The sequence below is a fragment of the Vulpes lagopus genome, chromosome 12 (assembly GCF_018345385.1).
Source record: "Vulpes lagopus strain Blue_001 chromosome 12, ASM1834538v1, whole genome shotgun sequence".
In the NCBI taxonomy this organism is placed as follows: Eukaryota; Metazoa; Chordata; class Mammalia; order Carnivora; family Canidae; genus Vulpes; species Vulpes lagopus.
Window position 1 is genome coordinate 17,915,290 of NC_054835.1, and position 19,329 is coordinate 17,934,618.

The 19,329-nt window shown below is 37.5% G+C and overlaps 1 protein-coding gene and 1 pseudogene across 1 annotated transcript in view; one reads left to right on the top strand and one right to left on the bottom strand.

Moving 5' to 3' along the window:
* TAOK1 (TAO kinase 1) overlaps positions 1–19,329 on the bottom strand; it is a 164,516-nt gene that overhangs the window by 116,320 nt on the left and 28,867 nt on the right. The window lies entirely within an intron of this gene.
* Positions 7,972–8,785, top strand: LOC121473212 (annotated as a pseudogene).

Here is a 19,329-nt window from a genome sequence, read left to right on the forward strand (position 1 = left end):
AACTCAGTCAAACATTCAATCCCTTTAGAGAGAGAAAAAATTGTCCCTTTATACAGTCTAATTGTAACAAGAACACATACATAAAATGGTAACTAATAAGATTATATAATTAAGGACTTTTTTTTAAATTAAGGACTTTCTTGAAAAGAGTATTACTTTATCTCTCTTTAAAAGTTAAAAAAAAAAAGCCAATACATGTATTTGGGGAACAAAAATTTTCAAAGGTAGAAAGGATTCACAAGAAAAAAGCCCCCTAATACCTCACTTCTGATGTATCCTTGCATCAATTACCTGTGTGTGATGGTTAATAACCCTACAATGGCCTCTAAGTGTTCAGGGGAAAAAGTTACACATCCCTCACTTTAAATAAAAAGCTAGGAATGATTAAGCTTAGAGAAGAAGGCATGCTGAAAGCCAAGAAAGGCTAAGAGGGAGAGCTCTTTTGCCAAAAAGCCAAGTTACGAATACAAAGGAAAAGTTCTTGAAGGAAATTAAAAGCATTACTCCAGTAAACACATGAATGGTAAGAAAGGAAAATCACTTTATTGGTAATATGAAGAAAGGTGTTTGGGGTTTTGTTTTGTTTTTGGTATACTGTTTTGTTTTGGGTTTTTTTTTTTTTAAGATTTTATTTATTTATTCATGAGAGACACAGAGAGAGAGGGGCAGAGACATAGGCAGAGAGAGAAGCAGGCTCCATGCAGGGAGCCCGATGTGGGACTCGATCCCGGGACTCCAGGATCACGCCCTGGGCCAAAGGCAGACACTTAACCACTGAGCCACCCAGGCGTCCCCTTCCTTTTTTTTTTTTTTTAAAGGATAGTTGACACACAATGTTACATTAGTTTGGGGTGTACAACATAGTGGTTCAGCAAGTCTATATACATCATTTTATGCTCACCACAACTGTAGCTACCATCTGTCATCACAGAACACTATTACAATACCACTTAGTATACTCCCTATGTCATCGTGCCCTCTGTCCCTATGACTTATTCATTCCATAATTGGAAGCCTGTTATCTCCCAGTCTGGTTTACCCCATTTTGTCATTCTACCACCTTCCTCCCCTCTGGCAACCACCAGTTTTGTTCTCTGTATTTATGGGTTTGTTTCTACCTTCTGTCTGCTTGTTTATTCATTTGTTTTATCTTTATATTCCACATACAAATGAAATCTTTATTATTTCATCATTCTCTGACTTATTTCATTTAGCATTATACCCTCTAGGTCCATCTATAATGTTGCACATAACAAGATCTCATTCCTTTCAATAGCTGAGTAATATACCATTGTATACATATACCACATCTTCTTTATTCACTCATATATTGATGGATACTTGAATTGCTTCCATATTTTAGCTATTGTAAAAATGCTGCAACAAGCATTATTTCAAATTAGTGTTTTCACTAATTAGGATCTTTTCAAGTTAGGGTTTTCATTTTCTTTGGGTGAATACCCAGTAGTACAATTACTGGATCATATGGTATTTCTAATTTTAATTTTTTGAGGAATCTTCACAGTGGTTGCACCAGTTTTACATTCCCACCAACTTATTTGTTTTATGTATGTGTGTGTGTGTGTGTGTGTGTGTATTATATATGTGTGTATATATATATATATATATATTTTTTTTAAGTAATCTCTACACCCAGTGTGGGGCTCAAACTCATAACCCCAAGATCAAGAGTCACATGCTCCACTGACTGAGCCAGACAATTTTTTCTTTTTGATGCTAGCCATTCTGACAAGTGCAAGTGATAGCTCATTGTGATTTTGATTTGCATTTCCCTGATGATAAGTGAAGTTGAGTATCTTTTCACATGTCTATTGGCCATCTATATGTCTTCCTTGGAAAAATGTCTATTCAGTTCTTCTGCCCATTTTTCAATCAGATTATTTGGAGGATTTTTTTTATGTTTAACTGTATAAGTTCTTTATATATTCTGGACACTAACATATGGAGAAAGTTTTAGTGGTTTGGATAGAAGATCAAACCAGCCACAATATTCCCTTAAGCAAAACCTAGTCCAAAGCAAGGCCCTAACTCTTTTCACTTGTATGAAGTCTGAGAGAATTGGGGAGGCTGCAGAAGAAAAGTTTGAAGCTTGCAGCAGTTGGCTCATGATGTTTAAGGAAAGAAGCTGTCTCCATAACATAGCAGTGCAAGGCAAAACAGCAAGTGCTGATGCAGAAGCTGCAGCAACTTATTCAGAAGATCTAGCTAAGATAATGAAGGTGGCTACACTAAAAACAACAGATTTTTTTCTTTTCTTTTCTTTTTCTTTAAGATGTATTTATTCATGAGAGACACAGAGAGAGTCAGAAGGAGAAGCAGGTCCCACACAGGGAACCTGATGAGAGACTCAATCCCAGGACCCCAGGAGCATGACCTAAGCCAAAGGCAAACACTCAACCACTGAGCCACCCAGAGGCCCAACAACGGATTTTCAATGTCAATTAAACAGTCTTGTATTGGAAAAAGATGCCTCCTAGGACTTTCATAGCTAGAGAGTCGAAGTCAATGCCTGGCTTCAAAGCTTCATAGGACAGGCTAACTCTCTTGCTAGGGGCTAACACAACTGGTGACTATAGGCTGAAGCCAATGCTCATTGACTGTTCTGAAAATCCTAATGCCTTTAAGAAGTATGCTAAATCTACTCTGCCTGTGGTCTATAAATGGAACAAAGCATGGATGACAGCACATCTGTTTACAACATGGTTTACTGAGTATTTTTAGCCTATTGTTGAGACCTATTGCTCAGAAAAAAAAAATCCCTTTCAAAATATTACATTGACAATGCATCTGGTCCCCCAAGTACATGGAGTTGTATGAGATTAATGTTGTTTTCATATATGCTAATACAACATCCATTCTGCAACCTATGACCAAAGAGTAATTTTGACTTATGAGTCTTAGGATTTAAAAATACAATTTGTAGGGGCACTTGGATGGCTAGTCAGTTAAGCAATTGACTCTTGGTTAAGAGGTCATGATGGCTCAGGTCATGATGATATGATCTCCTGGGACTGAGCCCTACATCAGGCTCCCCACCCAGTGGGAAGTAGTCTTGAAGAGGCTCTCCCTCTGCCCGTCCCCCAACTCACATATGTACTCTCTCTAAAATAAAGCAATTAATCTTTAAAAAAATAAACAATCTGTAAAGCTGTAACTGCCAAAGATAGTGATTAGTCTGATGAATCTAGACAAAGTAAACTGAAAACTTTGTGGCAAGGATTCATCATTGTAGATGCCATTAAGAACATTTGTGATTCATAGGAGGAGGTCAAAATATCAACATTACAGGAGTTTGAAAGAAATAGATTCCAATCCTCATGGGCGTTCAGGGGTTCAAGACTTCAGTGGAAAAACTAATGGCAAATGTGATGAAAACAGAATTAAAATTACAAGTGGAGCCTGAAGATATAATTAAGTTGCTGCAATCACATGATAAAATTTTAACAGATGAGGAGTTGTTTTCTTATGGCTGAGCAAAGCAAGTAGTTTCTTGAGATGGAATCTACTCCTCTATAGATGCTGAGAAGACTGCTAAAATGACAACAATGTTAAAATATTTCACATAAAGGAACAGCAGGGTTTGACAAAACTGACTCTAATTTAAAAAATTTTCTACTCTGGGTACAATGCTATCAAACAGTGTTGCATACAACAGAGAAATCATCTGTGAAAGGAAGAGTCCATCAGTGTGGCGAACTTCACTGTTGTCTTATTTTAGGAAAATGTCAGTTCCACCCAACCCTCAGCAACCACCACCCTGATCAGTTAGCAGCCATCAACAACGAGGCAAAATCCTCCATCAGCAAAAAGATTATGATACACCAAAAGTTCAAATAATGGTTAGCTTTCTTAGTAATAAGATACTTTTAAAATATGGTATGTAGGGACCCGTAGATGGCTCAGCGGTTGGGCATCTGCCTTCGGCTCAGGTTGTGATTCCAGGATGTGGGATCGAGTCCTGCACTGGGCTCCTTGTGGGGAGCCTGTTTCTCCCTCTATGTCTTTACCTCTGTATCTCTCATGAATAAATAAATATAAATCTTAAAAAAAATAAAATAAGGTATGTATATTTTTTAGACATAATGCTATTACACACTTAATAGACTACCATATAGTGTAAACATAACTTTTAGATGGACATGGAAGCCAAAAATTTCATTTGACTCATTTTATTGAAATATTCACTTCAATGTGGTGATGGAACCAAATCCACAGTAACTCTGAAGTATGACTATATAAATGACAGTACTATTAAAGAGAATCAGACTAAAATAATGAGGTCATTCCAAATGTATTTTGTGACATATACAAATTTTCTTGTATATTCAAAACCTATCTCTGGGAAGATACTTGGAAACTGGTAGCACTGATGGCCAGCATCTGAGGAAGGGACTCAAGAGTCTAAGACACAAAAATGACAGGGAGACTTTATACTATCTATTTTGTATTTTTCGAATGATAATGTTTTGCATATTTAAAGGCAAATGCTAAATATTAAAGTAAGAAAAATTCATTTTCTGGCCATAGCATTATATGAAACTGAGTTCCAAACAATTTAATATTTTCATAATTTGCGACTTTCTAGAAACATTCACTTCTCTAATGTTCCCCCATTCCCATAAACAGAGATTCTAAGAATTAGAAAAGTAATTCAAAAAAAAAAAAAAAAAGAAAAGTAATTCATATAACCATTAGGAATTATTAACAGTACTTGGTAAGAATCTAAATGTGGACTGATAGAAGGAATCTCTCTCCAGTTGTTTCCCTTTAATAAGATCATATGGCACCTAGACTTTTCCATTCTTTCACTGTTTAATAACATAACCATTATTAAAGGACAGAAAAGCAAGCTACAGCACAGTGTTACAATAAAAAAAAATTTCTTTTAAAGATTTTAAGTAACTAACATGTGGCTGGACTTACAATCCCAAGATCGAGTTGCATGCTCTACTAATTAAGCCAGCCAGGCACCCCAATGCAAAATTCTTTTTCAATTTTTATATTTTTAAAAGTTTTTTAATTTATTTCAGAGTAAATGAGAGAAAGAGAGAACATAGGCTGGGGGCTGGGGGGAAGAGCAAAGAGAGAGGGAGAAGCAGACTGCCTGTTGAGCAGAGAACCCAATCTGAACCGAAGTCAAGGGATCCCTGGGTGGCGCAGCGGTTTGGCGCCTGCCTTTGGCCCAGGGCGCGATCCTGGAGACCCGGGATCGAGTCCCACATCAGGCTCCCAGTGCATGGAGCCTGCTTCTCCCTCCGCCTGTGTCTCTGCCTCTCTCTCTCTCTGTGACTATCATAAATAAATAAAAAATTAAAAAAAAAATAAAATAAAATGAACCGAAGTCAAATGCTTAACCTACTGAGCCACCCAGGTGCCCCACAAAATTCTTTTCATGTCTTTCTCACACATACCCTCTTATTCCCTCAAGTTTGGAAGGGAAGAAACTAAAATGTCAATAGCTGTTACATATGAGTGCAAAGATTTATAACTTATTTTCTTCATTTTGCTTATCAGTACTTTCTAGTTTATTATGCTTTCAATGAATGCAGTTTATATGAATTTTTCTTTTTTTTTAAATTTTTTTTATTTATTTATGATAGTCACACAGAGAGAGAGAGAGAGAGAGGCAGAGACACAGGCAGAGGGAGAAGCAGGCTCCATGCACCGGGAGCCTGATGTGGGATTCGATCCCGGGTCTCCAGGATCGCGCCCTGGGCCAAAGACAGGCGCCAAACCGCTGCGCCACCCAGGGATCCCCTATATGAATTTTTCAATGCAAAGTAGGAATTTTTAAGTTTAAGTTTTTATTTCTTTAAGTTTTTAACTCAAAATCTACAAATATTACAACTTTGCAAAGAAGAAAAATTTTCATTTAAATTTTTCAAAATTCCCTGAATACATTGAAAAACATTCTTCTAAAATTATTATGGGGGAAGAAAAAAACAGACTATCAAACTATATAGATAACTATAGTTCCACACTAACGAATTTGAAAATCTCAAAGATGATTTTCTGTCAAAATGGAAATTAGTTTGAAAACAATTAACCCAGGGGCACTTGGGTGGCTCAGTAGGTTAACCATCTGCCTTTGGCGCAGGTCATGATCCCAGGGTCCTGGGACTGAGCCCCACATCGGGCTCCCTGCTCAGCAGGGAGTCTGCTTCTCCCTCTCCCTCTGCTACTACCCCTGCTGGTGCGCACTCTTTCGCGCGTGCTCTCCCTCTCTCCCTCTCTCTCTCTCTCCCCCAAAATAAAATCTTTAAAAAACAAACCAAACTAAACTAAACTAACAGAATTCTTCGAAATATCGTGAAAGACAAAAAAGACCAGGGAAATGTCCTAGAGGTTAAAGAATAAAGACCTATTGATATGGGAAGCAAAGACAAAAGAAAAATTAAATTTTGTTACTACTTACAACCCACTGAAATGTCCTTGAAACAGGCAAAATGACATCCCTCAGCTGCCTCAATGTTAATACTTTGCTAGGGGCAAAAGGCAATCTTAAATCTTATCACAATCCCAGGACCCAGTAGGTCTTCTTTAACATATAAAAATTTCAGGGATCCCTGGGTGGCGCAGCGGTTTGGCGCCTGCCTTTGGCCCAGGGCGCGATCCTGGAGATCCGGGATCAAATCCCACGTCGGGCTCCCAGTGCATGGAGCCTGCTTCTCCCTCTGCCTGTGTCTCTGCCTCTCTCTCTCTCTGTGTGATGACTATCATAAATAAATAAAAATTAAAAAAAAAAATTTCATTGGAAGCTTCCTTCAAAAAAAAAAAAAAAAAAGAAACTTCATCTCTACCCTCCACCCAAGATATAAGTTGGCAATCATTCCCCAAGCATGTGGCCCACCAATATACATCTGAAGGGTCTCATGACGAAGGTTTTATTAGACAGTAATAAATAGCCTTTTCCTAATAATAGCTAGCCCTCTCAAGGTCCTGGAAACCCTGCATCCAAAATTCCTTAGTGACTTATGCTATCCTGAACCCCTGGCACCTTGAAAGTAAATGGTCCCTCCTCATGACCCTAGTGCAGCTCTTACTGTCCACAGGTCCTGTCTCCCTGCTTTAATAAAACCACCTTTTTAGGGGCATCTGGGTGGCTTAGTCAGTTAAGCATCTGCCTTTGGCTTGGGTCATGATCTTGGGAGTCCTCAGATCAAGCTTACATCAAGCTTCCTGCTCAGCAGGGAATCTGCTTCTCTCTTGCCTTCTGCCCCTCCCCCTGCTCATACTCTCTAATAAATAAAATCTTTTAAAAAAAAAATTCTTTCTTGGCCATCGGCTCCAAACCCCAACATTTTCTACCTTAATATGACAAATAAATACAATGTGTGGTCCTGGATTGGGGGGAAATCCATCTTTAAAAGACACTATTGGGGCACCTGGGTGGCTCAAGTTGGTTGGTCATCTGACTTTTGATTTCAGCTCAGATCATGATCTCAGGGTTGAGAGATTGAGCCCCATGTCAGGCTCCATGCTCAGCAGGGAATCTGCTTGGGATTCTCTCCCCCTCTCCCTCTGTCCCTCCTCTACCACCACCACCCCTTACAGGAGCTTGCGCACATACTCTCTTTCTAATAAATAAATACATCTTTAAAAAGACATGATTGTGACAAACTGGAATAGTCTGAATATAGACTGCATATTGGATAAGAGAATTATACTGTTAAATTTCCTGACTGTGGCACTTTTATTGTGTTTACTAAAAGGAGGTCCTTGTTCTCAGGCACAACATGCCTCACTATTTACAATCACTTCTGCAATTAACTCAAACACTTCAGGGGATATTCAAGTGAGTGTCTATGTAATACAGCAATAGTTACATGTTATATATGTTAACAATTCATGAATCTTCATAAGGAGTACAAGGGGTATTCATTATACAAGTCTAGCAACTTGCCAATCAATTTTATATTTCTCAAAATAAAAGGTTAGGAGATAAGGACAATGAGGCTGGGGTGCCTCCTACAGCTCAAGGCTACCACTATCCTGCCAGAGCTGCCCACTCTGGAGGATATGAAAGTGCAGGAGGTAAAAGTCAGTTCTGTGCTTAAAGTCGCAGCACCCATCATTATGGAGCTCAGTGTGAAAAACTCAACAAAGAGTTCACGCTCCAGGGGCTCCTAGTGGCTCAGTCCATGGAACATGTGACTGCTGATATTAGAGTTTAAGTTTGAGCCTAAGGTTAGGTATAGAGATTACTTTAGAATCTTAAAAATAGGGGATCCCTGTGTGGCTCAGCGGTTTAGCGCCTGCCTTCGGCCCAGGGCGCAATCCTGGAGACCAGGGATCAAGTCCCACATCCCACATCGGGCTCCCAGCATGGAGCCTGCCTCTCCCTCCTCCTGTGTCTCTGCCTCTCTCTCTCTCTCTCTCTCTCTCTGTCTCTGTCTCTATCATAAACAAATAAATAAATAAATCTTAAAAAAGACTTTTATTAACTTAAAAAAAAATCTTAAAAATAAATAAATAAAAAGTTCATGCTCTGCCACTATAAAGGAAGGATCCACAGTGGTGTTTAGAGAAAGATAATCTTGTTAACAAGTATGCTCTGTACTTCTTTGGGCAGATGAGGCTTCCTGTGTGGAATGTCCTTTATGGAATAATGGACCTGCATTAATTATTCCAGCCTGAAATTGTGCCTTCATTATTCTAAACAGCAGACAAAATTTGAGGAGTGTTGGACAAACTGGACTGGGTGTAACCTGACCTGGGAGAGCTGTTAGAGGTCACCAAAGGGAAAAAGATCAACCCTTACTAGAGAATCTCTATCACTCAAGACAGAGACTAGATGCCACTTCCTGAGACAGAAGATCTTAAGTGTGCCAAACAGGGAAGCTGCCTTTTTCTCTGAACCATGGAAAGATGAGTATACCAACCACATTCAGTCGCCAGCCCAGACAACTTACGGAAACTACCACACAGTTTGAATTGACCAACAGCAGTGTTCTTTCTGGGATGACAAACATTAACAAAAAAGTTAATTTATGTGATTTGGCAGTTATTCTATACCATTTCCTGGCCACTAGAATATTTAAAGGACAAAAAAAAAAAAAAAAGAATGTTTAAAGAACAAAAATAATAAAATTTTAAAAATTAAAAGTTGGGGAAGGAGAAAAACTGGAAAACTTACAGGCCAACAGTTTAAAATAATAACTATACGCTTCAAAAAAAAAATAACTATACGCTTCACTGAAAGAATGAAAAAGTGTTACCTCCAATTAAAATATAAAACAGGGATCCCTGGGTGGCGCAGCGGTTTGGCGCCTGCCTTTGGCCCAGGGCGCGATCCTGGAGACCCGGGATCGAATCCCACGTCAGGCTCCCGGTGCATGGAGCCTGCTTCTCCCTCTGCCTATGTCTCTGCCTCTCTCTCTCTCTCTCTCTCTCTCTCTGTATGACTATCATAAATAATAAAATAATAATAAAAAAAGATGAAAAAATAAAATAAAATAAAATATAAAACATGGCAATTTTATTGATGATTACTTTCTTTTTTTTTTTTTTTTTTTTTTTTTTGATGATTACTTTCAAACTTCAAAGCAGAAAGGCAGGAGAACTTAAATTTGTTTTAACACTGGCATAACCCTAATAATAAGGAAAAAGAGCAAAACAAGACAGTCCAACCAATTTTACTTTGAATTCACTTCAAGATGGTATCTCCAAGAGAATATTCAATAAATAAAATTGGAACAAATTTCAGATTACAGATAGGATGCTGTCACTATCCTCTCAATACACTTCCTCATAGCTATGATGTGAAGATACTACTAAGGGCAGCCCCGGTGGCGCAGCGGTTTGGCGCTGCCTGCAGCCTGGGGTGTGATCCTGGAGTTCCGGGATCGAATCCCACGTCGGGTTCCCTGCATGGAGCCTGCTTCTCCCTCTGTGTCCCAGCCATTCTCTCTCTCTCTCTCAATAAATAAATAAATAAATAAAATCTAAGAAAAAAATTTTTAAAAAAAAGGAAGATACTACTAATCCATCACAGCATTCTTCAAGATTTATAGGCAGTTCCTCAGTCCTTGTCTGCTTTCCTTCCTTTCATTAGAATTGAATTAGAATGTAAAACCTATTTCCCATTTCCAAGTTTTCTACTCCAAAAAAAGCTAAGACAGATTCCCTATACCTTATGTATCATATGCCAAATTGACCAGAGGTTGACTGATGATTTAATCAGAAATAAAAACTAGAAAAAATGATTTAATCAGAAATAAAAACTAGAAAAATGAGCCTGGGTGGCTCAGTGGTTTAGCGCTGCCTTCAGCCCAGGTCGTGATCCTGGAGACCCGGGATCAAGTCCCACGTCCCGCTCCCTGCATGGAACCTGCTTATCCCTCTGCCTGTGTCTCTCATGAATAAATAGATAAATCTTAAAAAAAAAAAGAAAAGAAAAGAAAAAGAAAAAATGATTTTAATATTTTCCTTATGTCATAAGTACTAAACTAAAGATAAAGGGGCGCCTGGGTGGCTCAGTTGGTTAAGCATCCAACTCTTAGTTTCAGCTGAGGCATGATCTCAGGGTCCCGGGATCGGGCCCCATGTAGGCTCAGCACAAAGTCTGCTTGAGATTCTCTCCCTCTCCCCCATCCCTCCCCCACTTAAGCACTCTCTTTCTCTAAAACAAAATAAATAGGGCAGCCCTGTGGCTCAGCAGTTTAGTGCCGCCTTCAGCCCAGGGTGTGATCCTGGAGACCTAGGATCGAGTCCCGTGTTGGCTCCCTGTATGGAGCCTGCTTTTCCCTCTGCCTGTGTCTCTGCCTCTCTCTCTGTGTGTGTGTGTGTGTGTCTCTCATGAATAAATAAATAAAAATCTTAAAAAAAATAAACAAAATAAATAAAATCTTAAAAAAAAAAAAAAAAGAAAACTGGGTCACTGTGTGGCTCAGTTGGTTAAGCTTCTGCCTCCAGTTCAAGTCATTATCCAGAAGCAGGATCATGCCCTGCCCCACTCAGCAGGGAGTCTGCTTCTCCTTCTGCCCCTCACCCCACTTGAGCTCTCTCACACTCTCCTACTCTCTCCCAAATAAATATATAAAATTAAAAAAAAAGATAAACCACAACAAAAAGATTAATACCTATGTAAATTTTAAAACATGAAGTTTTCCCAAAATACCACTAAAAATTAAGACAAAGTTCAAATTGCTAAAAATATTTTCAAACTAGTTTATATGAATATAAAGGATATTGAAAAAGAACTTATGCAAATAAAAAAAATCAACAAAATAGGCAATTCTCAAGCTAGCTTACACTACACCAATAAAATCATACCAATACAGACATGAAAACAAATGATTTTTTCAGAAATTGAAATTTCAAGGATTTAATGGCCAAATCTAGGGATCTCAAAGGTACATACATAAGAATGTATGACAGGGGCACCTGGGTGGCTCAGTCAGTTGAGCATCAACTCTTGGTTTCAGCTCAGGTCATGATTCCAGAGCTGTGGGATCAAGTTCCAACTCAGGCTCTGTACTCAGCCCGGTCTACTTGAGATTCTCTCCCTTTCCCTTCGCTCCGATCCCAGCTCATGCTCCCTCTCAAACATGCTCTCTCTCAAATAAATAAATAAAATCTTTAAAAAAAAAAAAAAAGAATGTTATAAGAAATAAGAATGTACGCTGATTTGCATTCCTGGAAAGCAATGCAAGATTAGACATTAGTATAAAAATCTCCTGCCCTTTGATTCAACTCTACCTCTAGGAACTAAAAAAAAAAAAAAAAAAATTGTAACAAATATGTTCGTAACAGCATTATTTAGAAGAGCAAAACAGCTAGAAACCATCTAAAGGTCTATCACTAGAGAAATGAGTAAATGAATCCATTTGATGAATTTCTGTAAGCCATTTAAAAAATTCTAGTTTCAAAGAATATTAATGGCATGGGAATGTGGCCACAATAAAAGCTTTAATAAATTGTACAAATGCTATTTAAAAAAATATATAAATAACATTTATTATATCCTAAGCATGATATTAAGTACATTCCATCCATTGTCTAATTTATTCTTTATTTGGTTTATAAAGGTTTACTTATTTGACAGAGTGAATTACAGAGAGCATAAGCAGGAGGAGCTGCAGTCAGAGGGAGAGAGAGAAGCAGACTCCCTGCAGAGCAGGGAGGCTGATACACAGCTTGATCTCAGGACTCTGAGATCATGATCTTAGCTGAAGGCAGATGCTTAACCAGCTGAGCCACCCAGGAGACCCTATTCTCTCTTTTCTTAAGATAGACAGATAGATAGATTGATTTATGAGAGAGAAAGAAAGAAGGAACACAAGAGTACAAGCGGAAAGGGCAGAGGGAAAGGGAGAGAATCTCAAGCAAATTCTTCACTCAGCAATGAGATCAACATGGGGCTTAATCTCACAACACTGAGATCAGGACCTGAGTTGAAACCAAGAGTTGGTTGCCCAACTGATTGTGCCACCCAGGTGCCCCTAATTCATTTTTTTTTAAAGATTTTATTTTAGAGAGAGCAAGCATAAGCGCAGGGAAGAGCAGAGAGAGAGAGAGACAAGCTGACTCCGCACTGAGCACAGACCCCCAAGGTAAGGCTTGATCTCACAACCCTGAGCTCATGTCCTGAGTGGGTATCAACAGCCAGATGCTCAACCAATTGAGCCACCTGGGCATCCCCCCTAATTTATTCTCTTAAAGGTAGTATTAAGTAGTTCTTAGGTAGATATAAGGCCTCAGATTTTTCACTTTAGTAAAGTACCTGGCACACACTAAATAACAGTATTTACTCTTATTATCCCCATGTTACAGATTTTGAAACTCAAGATTCAGAGAAATTTAGTGATTTGCTACCACCACATTGCTAATAAGTGGTGGAATAAAAATATGAACCTAAAAAAAAAAAAATATGAACCTAAAGGATTTAATTCTAGAATCTCAAAAAAAAATTCTAGAATCTCTATTCTTAACTATTATGCTATACAATGTCTATACATTAAAATACAGAGAAGGAAATAATACCAACCACCTAGAGTGATATCTCTAGGTGATAAAATCAGTGATGGCTTTTATCTTCCAAATGTTCTACATCTATACATGAATTACTTTTAAAACTATTTTTTCTGGGACACTTGGATGGCTCAGTTTTTGAGCCATTGGCTCAGGTCATGATCCCAGGGTCCTGGGATTGAGTTCCACATCAGGCTCCCCACAGGGAGCCTGCTTCTGCCTCTGTCTATGTCTATGTCTTTGCCTTTCTCTGTGTCTCTCATGAATAAATAAAATCTTTAAAAAAAAAATAAAAAATAAAAATAACTAAAATTATTTTTTCCAGAGAACTTAAAAATATAAATAATACAAAGGCACCTGGCTGCTTGGTTCAGTCAGTGGCGCCTGCAACTCTTGATCTCATGTTCAAGCCCATGTTCGAGCCCATGTTCAGTGTAGAAATTACTTAAAAATAAAATCACTATTTTCTAAATAAACTCTTAAAAAATATCAGTAACGCAAATACCAATATTATAATACCTAGAAGATATACAATCTATATCAAAAGCTTAGTCTTGTTATCACAATACTTTCAATAGTGGCAACATTTTCTGATAAAGGGAAGCTATTGATCTAAGCTCAATAAACAAACTAAAATCTGAGACTGGTTTTTAATGTATTTAAAGAAATATTATTCATAATATTTTCTGTATTTCAAGAGGATATAAAGACAATAGTTATAATATCCAATATGCCCAAATGTATAAAGTAATGTTATGGTGACTTGGCAGTGTAGCGTCGAATGAACATGATGGAGAAATAAAGAAAAACCATTTTGCTTTTTATAGAACTATTCCCATTGTACATCTAATAGTAACTTGGATAACTGTAGTTTAGGTAAGCCAAGAATAATTCCTTTATTAACAAATGGAAGGAAATATTTAACTCCAATATTTAAAACATTGTTCTTAGGGGCACTTGGGTGGCTTAGTTGGTTAAACATCCAACTCTTGGTTTTGGCTCAGGTCATGATCTCAGGGTCATGAGATCAAAACCCAAGTCCAGCTCAGTGCAGAGTCTGCTTGAATTCTCTCTCCTTCTCCCCCCCGCCCCCGCCACTTCTACCCCTTTCCCTGACCTACATGTGTATTCTCTCTCAAATAAATAGATAGATACATAGATAACTCTTAAATTGTTATTTCAGATTTAGATTAGCCTTTTGGACCTCTTTTTCCCTTGTCTTTTTCTTTTAAGATTTTATTTATTTACTCTTAAGAGAGACAGAGAGAGAGAGAGAAGTAGAGATATAGGCAGAGGGAGAAGCAGGCTCCCTGTGGGGAGCCGGACTCAGGACTCGATTCCAGGACCCTGGGATCATGACCTGATCCGAAGACAGATGCTCAACCACTGAGCCACTCAAGCATCCCTTTCCCTAGTCTTTTTCCAGGGTATAATATACTCTTAGTTCTGCCATTTTCCAAAGGAGAACTGTCCTAACATACTTGTCTTAATTGCTTTCTAGATTGGAAAATCTTTTTACATCCTTTTGTTAGCTCTAATAACTGAAAGCCAAACTCTATTTACATCCTTTTCTATTAACAGTAACTCAAGAGATAACAATTGTGATAAAGCCCTGAAAATTACCAATCAGCCATGTTATTATGGACAGCCTATTTATTTACTACATAGACAGTTCAAAGGTACTATAAAACTATATTTGACATCTCCACTTGAATATCTCAAAGGCACTTCTAATTTAACATAATCACTTAAACTAATCATTTTATATGTCCTATGTAAAACAAAGTGAGCCAAACTAATGTATCAAATCCAGAAACCTCTAAGTTATTTTTTGACAACTCCCTTTCTTTCACTCATAGGCCAATCCATCATCATGTCTCAAATATTTGTCCTCCTAAATCTTTCTCATTTACCCACTTAACTACATCTCCACAATTCCCTCCTTTTTCCATCCTGTCTACTACCATAGCTCACTCAGGCTATTCTATTAACGACTTCCTAAATGGTGTCCTTGCATCCACTCTTGGCCCTTCTCAAATCCAATTGGTCTACTACAATCAGAACAACCTTTCAAAATGCAAATCTGATTATGCGATTCCCTCTAGGTGTTCAATGCCTTTACACTGTATTTCAGTTGAAACAAACATTTGTTATGTTTCAATTGAAACATAACATTTAAGGAACTGTATGATCTGACCCTATCTATTCTTTAGCCTCAGTATCAACTTCCTATATGCTCTGATGATACAGGCCTCTCAGTTTATTGTCATGCTCTTCTTACCACAGAGCCTTGAACACACAGTAACTAAAAACACAGATTCTAAAATATTATCTAAGTCCCAAAACTGGACCTGCCCACAAATTAAATCTTGGCACTTAATTTAGAGGGAAGCAAGATAATCTCTCTGACCTCAGCTTTCCCAACTCTACAATACGGGAAATGATTGATATCTATCTCATGGGGATTTTGTGAGGGTTAAGTGAAATGTGTAGAGAACATATTGCTGATAACCAGTAAGCATTTCATGCCAAACTCCTCTTTATTTTTTATTTTTTAAAGTTTTTTTAAAATTTTAATTCCAGTATAGTTAACATATAGTGTTATAGTAGTTTCAGGTGGACAATATAATGATTTAACAATCTAACAATTTCATACCTTATTTGGTGCTCATCGTGATAAGTGTCCTCCTTATTCCCCACACTGACTGCTTTGGTAACCATCAACTTGTTCTCTATAGGTAAGAGTCTGTTTTCAGCTCAACTTTTTTTCCTTTGCATGTTTGTTTCTTACATTCCACATGAGTAGTATCCTATAGATGTCTTTCTCTAATTTCACTTAACATCCTCTCTAACTCCATGTATGTTGTTGCAAATGGTAAGACTTCACTCCATTTATAGCTGAATAATAATAATCCAGTGTGTGTGTGTGTGTGTGTGTGTGTGTGTGTACCCATACATCTTTTTTACCCATACATCTATCAATGGACACGAGGGTTGCTTCTATAATCTGGCCATTATAAATAATTCTTCAGTAAATACAGAAGTGCATGTATCCCACTGAATTATTGTTTCCGTATTTTGAGGATAAATATCCAGTAGTGCAATTACTGGATCATAGGGTAATCTATTTTTAACTTTTTAAGTTTTATTTAAGTAACCTATACCAACATGGGGATTCAGCTCATGACCCCGAGATCAAGAGTTGTATACTTTTCTGGCTGAGCCAGATAGGCACTCTACTTTTAACTTTTTGAGGAACCTCCGTACTGTTTTCCACAAAGGCAACACCAGTTTGTATTCCCAACAACAGTGTATGAGGGTTCCTTTTAATCCACACCCCTGGTAACACTTGTTATTCCTTATCTTTTTTATTTTAGCCATACTGACAGGTATGAGGTGATATCTCTTTGTAGTTTTGATTTGCATTTTCCCAATAATAAGTGATGTTGATTGAGGATCTTTTCATGTGTCTGTTGGCCATCTGTATGTCTTCTCTGTAGAAAGGTTTGTTCATGTCTGCTGCCCATTACTTTGTTTTCTCTTTTTTGTTTTGGTAAGCTCTATACCAACCTGGAGCTTTAACTCATGATCATGAGATCAAGTCATATGCTCTACCAACTGAGCCACTGAGGTGCCCCTCTTCTGCCGATTTTTGAATTGGATTATTTGATTTTTGGATATTGAGTTGTATCAGTTCTATATATATTTTTGGATAGTAACTCTTTATCAAATGTCATTTGCAAATATCCTCTCCCGTTCAGTAGATTGTCATTTAGTTTTTTATTATTTCCTTCACTGTCAGAAACTTTTTATTTTTTTTTATTTTTTAAGGATTTTATTTATTTATTCATGAGAGACACACAGAGAGAGAGAGAGAGGCAGAGACACAGGCAGAGGGAGAAGCAGGCCCCATGCAGGGAGCCCGATGTGGGACTTGATCCCTGGTCTCCAGGATCACACCCTGGGCGGAAGGCAGGCGCTAAACCACTGAGCCACCCAGGGATCCCCCAGAAACTTTTTAATGTTGTCTAAACTCCTCTCTTCATTTTCTGGTTATCAACTCCACTGGGAAACTTTTCCCAGCCCAATTCTTCCAGGCACAGTTAACTGCTTTTATATGTATGTGTGTGTGTGTGTGTGTGTGTGTGATGCTTCCGTAAGGTTTGCTTATACTCAATTAACACTTATCTCACTGTTCTGAAATGTTTACTGATCTATCTTATCCTACTACTAAGGGAGTTCCTTAATGGCAGAGGCTATCTTATTAATTTTTGAATCTGATGTACCTAACACAATGACTCTGATAGTAGGCATTCAAGAAATGTCAGAGTGAATATAGAAATCAGATAAACAATGAAAAACATGGTTTTAATACAAGAATTATGACAGTACATAAAAAAATTTTATGTACAATTATGTTTTTTCAAAGTGTGGTCTACAGCCACCTGCATAAAAACTGCCTAGTGTTTTTAAAATATACCTCTGGCCTCTCATCAAACCAATTATCTTACAATTTTCCATAAACGTCTTTTTGTAAACCAAAAGTTGAAAGTTGCTAGATTAAATAATGAATTAACATAATTACTAAATGTAAATTTAAGAAAATGAATAATACTATGGTGAAACATTACATTTCAAGGTCCTTAAAAGAAATGAAGTCATTTAATTGAACCTACTATTGAATCAGAGTCAATTATGTGTAAGCTAAGACTATCAGTAGAGATTATATTCAATATTTCTAAATAGGAGAGAATCTGAGGGATAAAATACAACTGTCTGGAGATTACTTCCGATAGGATATTCTCCATAACCTCGTTTGGAAGTTTCTGAAAGGGGGCAACAATTTAAAATATAAACAATTTAACCTATATCAAATTATGCCCAAACCTGAGAAGCACTTATAATAAGCAACAAAATATAAACTATTTAGATTATTTAGGACATATCTGTTCTCAATTATTTCCATCATATATTCCACTATAGTAAGATCCACTTTTAAGTTACATTTCTAAGCTTTGTATCCTTCCTAATATTCCCAGAAAGAGGGCAGCCCGTGGGGGGGGCTCAGCAGTTCAGTGCTGCCTTCAGACCAGGGCATGATCCTGGAGACCTGGGATCGAGTCCCATGTTGGGCTCCCTGCGTGCAGTCTGCTTCTCCCTCTGCCTATGTCTCTGCCTCTCTCTGTCTCTCATGAATAAATAAATAAAATCTTTTAAAAAAAATTCCCAAAAAGAACAATTTAACAATACATGTTTTACTTTCAATCAAAACACAGCTGAATAGGCAATTTGTGAACTAATATTTGCAGAGAAAATTAGTCAAAACACAACAAATTCTGCCTTTTTGTCATTTTTTTTGCTCAAATAGAAGAAAAAAGCTCATGAGTTTTCCCAAATCTCAATATATAGTTTTCCTTTAATACTTAAGTTACAAGATAAAAATTGAATGTTTTTTAACAAGATCTGGCATATTGATTAGATCTTAAAATATCTTTCAAAATAAAAACTGAGCATATTGTGTGACAGACTTAGAACATTAGAATTATAAAAAGGTATCTTAGACATCCTTTAAGTCAATATTTACATTATGGACGAGAGCCTAAAAGGTTATGTGGTCGCCGAAGGTCATGCTTACTTAACAGAACTGGAATTAAAAATCTAAATTTATACTAAAGGCAAGGTAATATCCTGAATTGAATCCTGGAATAGGAAAAAGGACATCAGTGGAAAAATCTGGATAAATTTGAATATAGTCAAATAATTTATGTAATAGTTTTATATCAATATTAACTTCATAATTTCAACAAATATATCACTTTATTTAAAACATTAACAAAAAAACAAAAACAAACAAACAAAACATTAACAGAATATTACTCAGCCATTAGAAACAACAAATACCCACTATCTACTTCGAGGTGGAGGGACCTGGAGGGTATTGTGCTGAGTGAAATAAGTCAATCGGAAAAGGACAAACATTATATGGTCTCATTCATTTAGGGAATATAAAAATTAGTGAAAGGGAATAAAAGGAAAGGAGAGAAAATGAGTGAAAATATCAGTCAGGGTGACAAAACATGAGAGACACCTAACTCTGGGAAATGAACAATGGGTAGTGGAAGGGGAAGTGGGCAGGGGGTTGGGGTGACTGGGTGATGGGCACTGAGGGGGGCACTTGGCAGGATGAGCACTGGGTGTTATGCTATAAGTTGGCAAACTGAACTCAAATAAATACATACATACATACATACATACATTAACATTAGGAGTGCCTCAGTAGCTTAGCTGGTTAAGCGCCCGCCTTCTACTCAGGTCATGATCCCAGGGTCTGGGAAT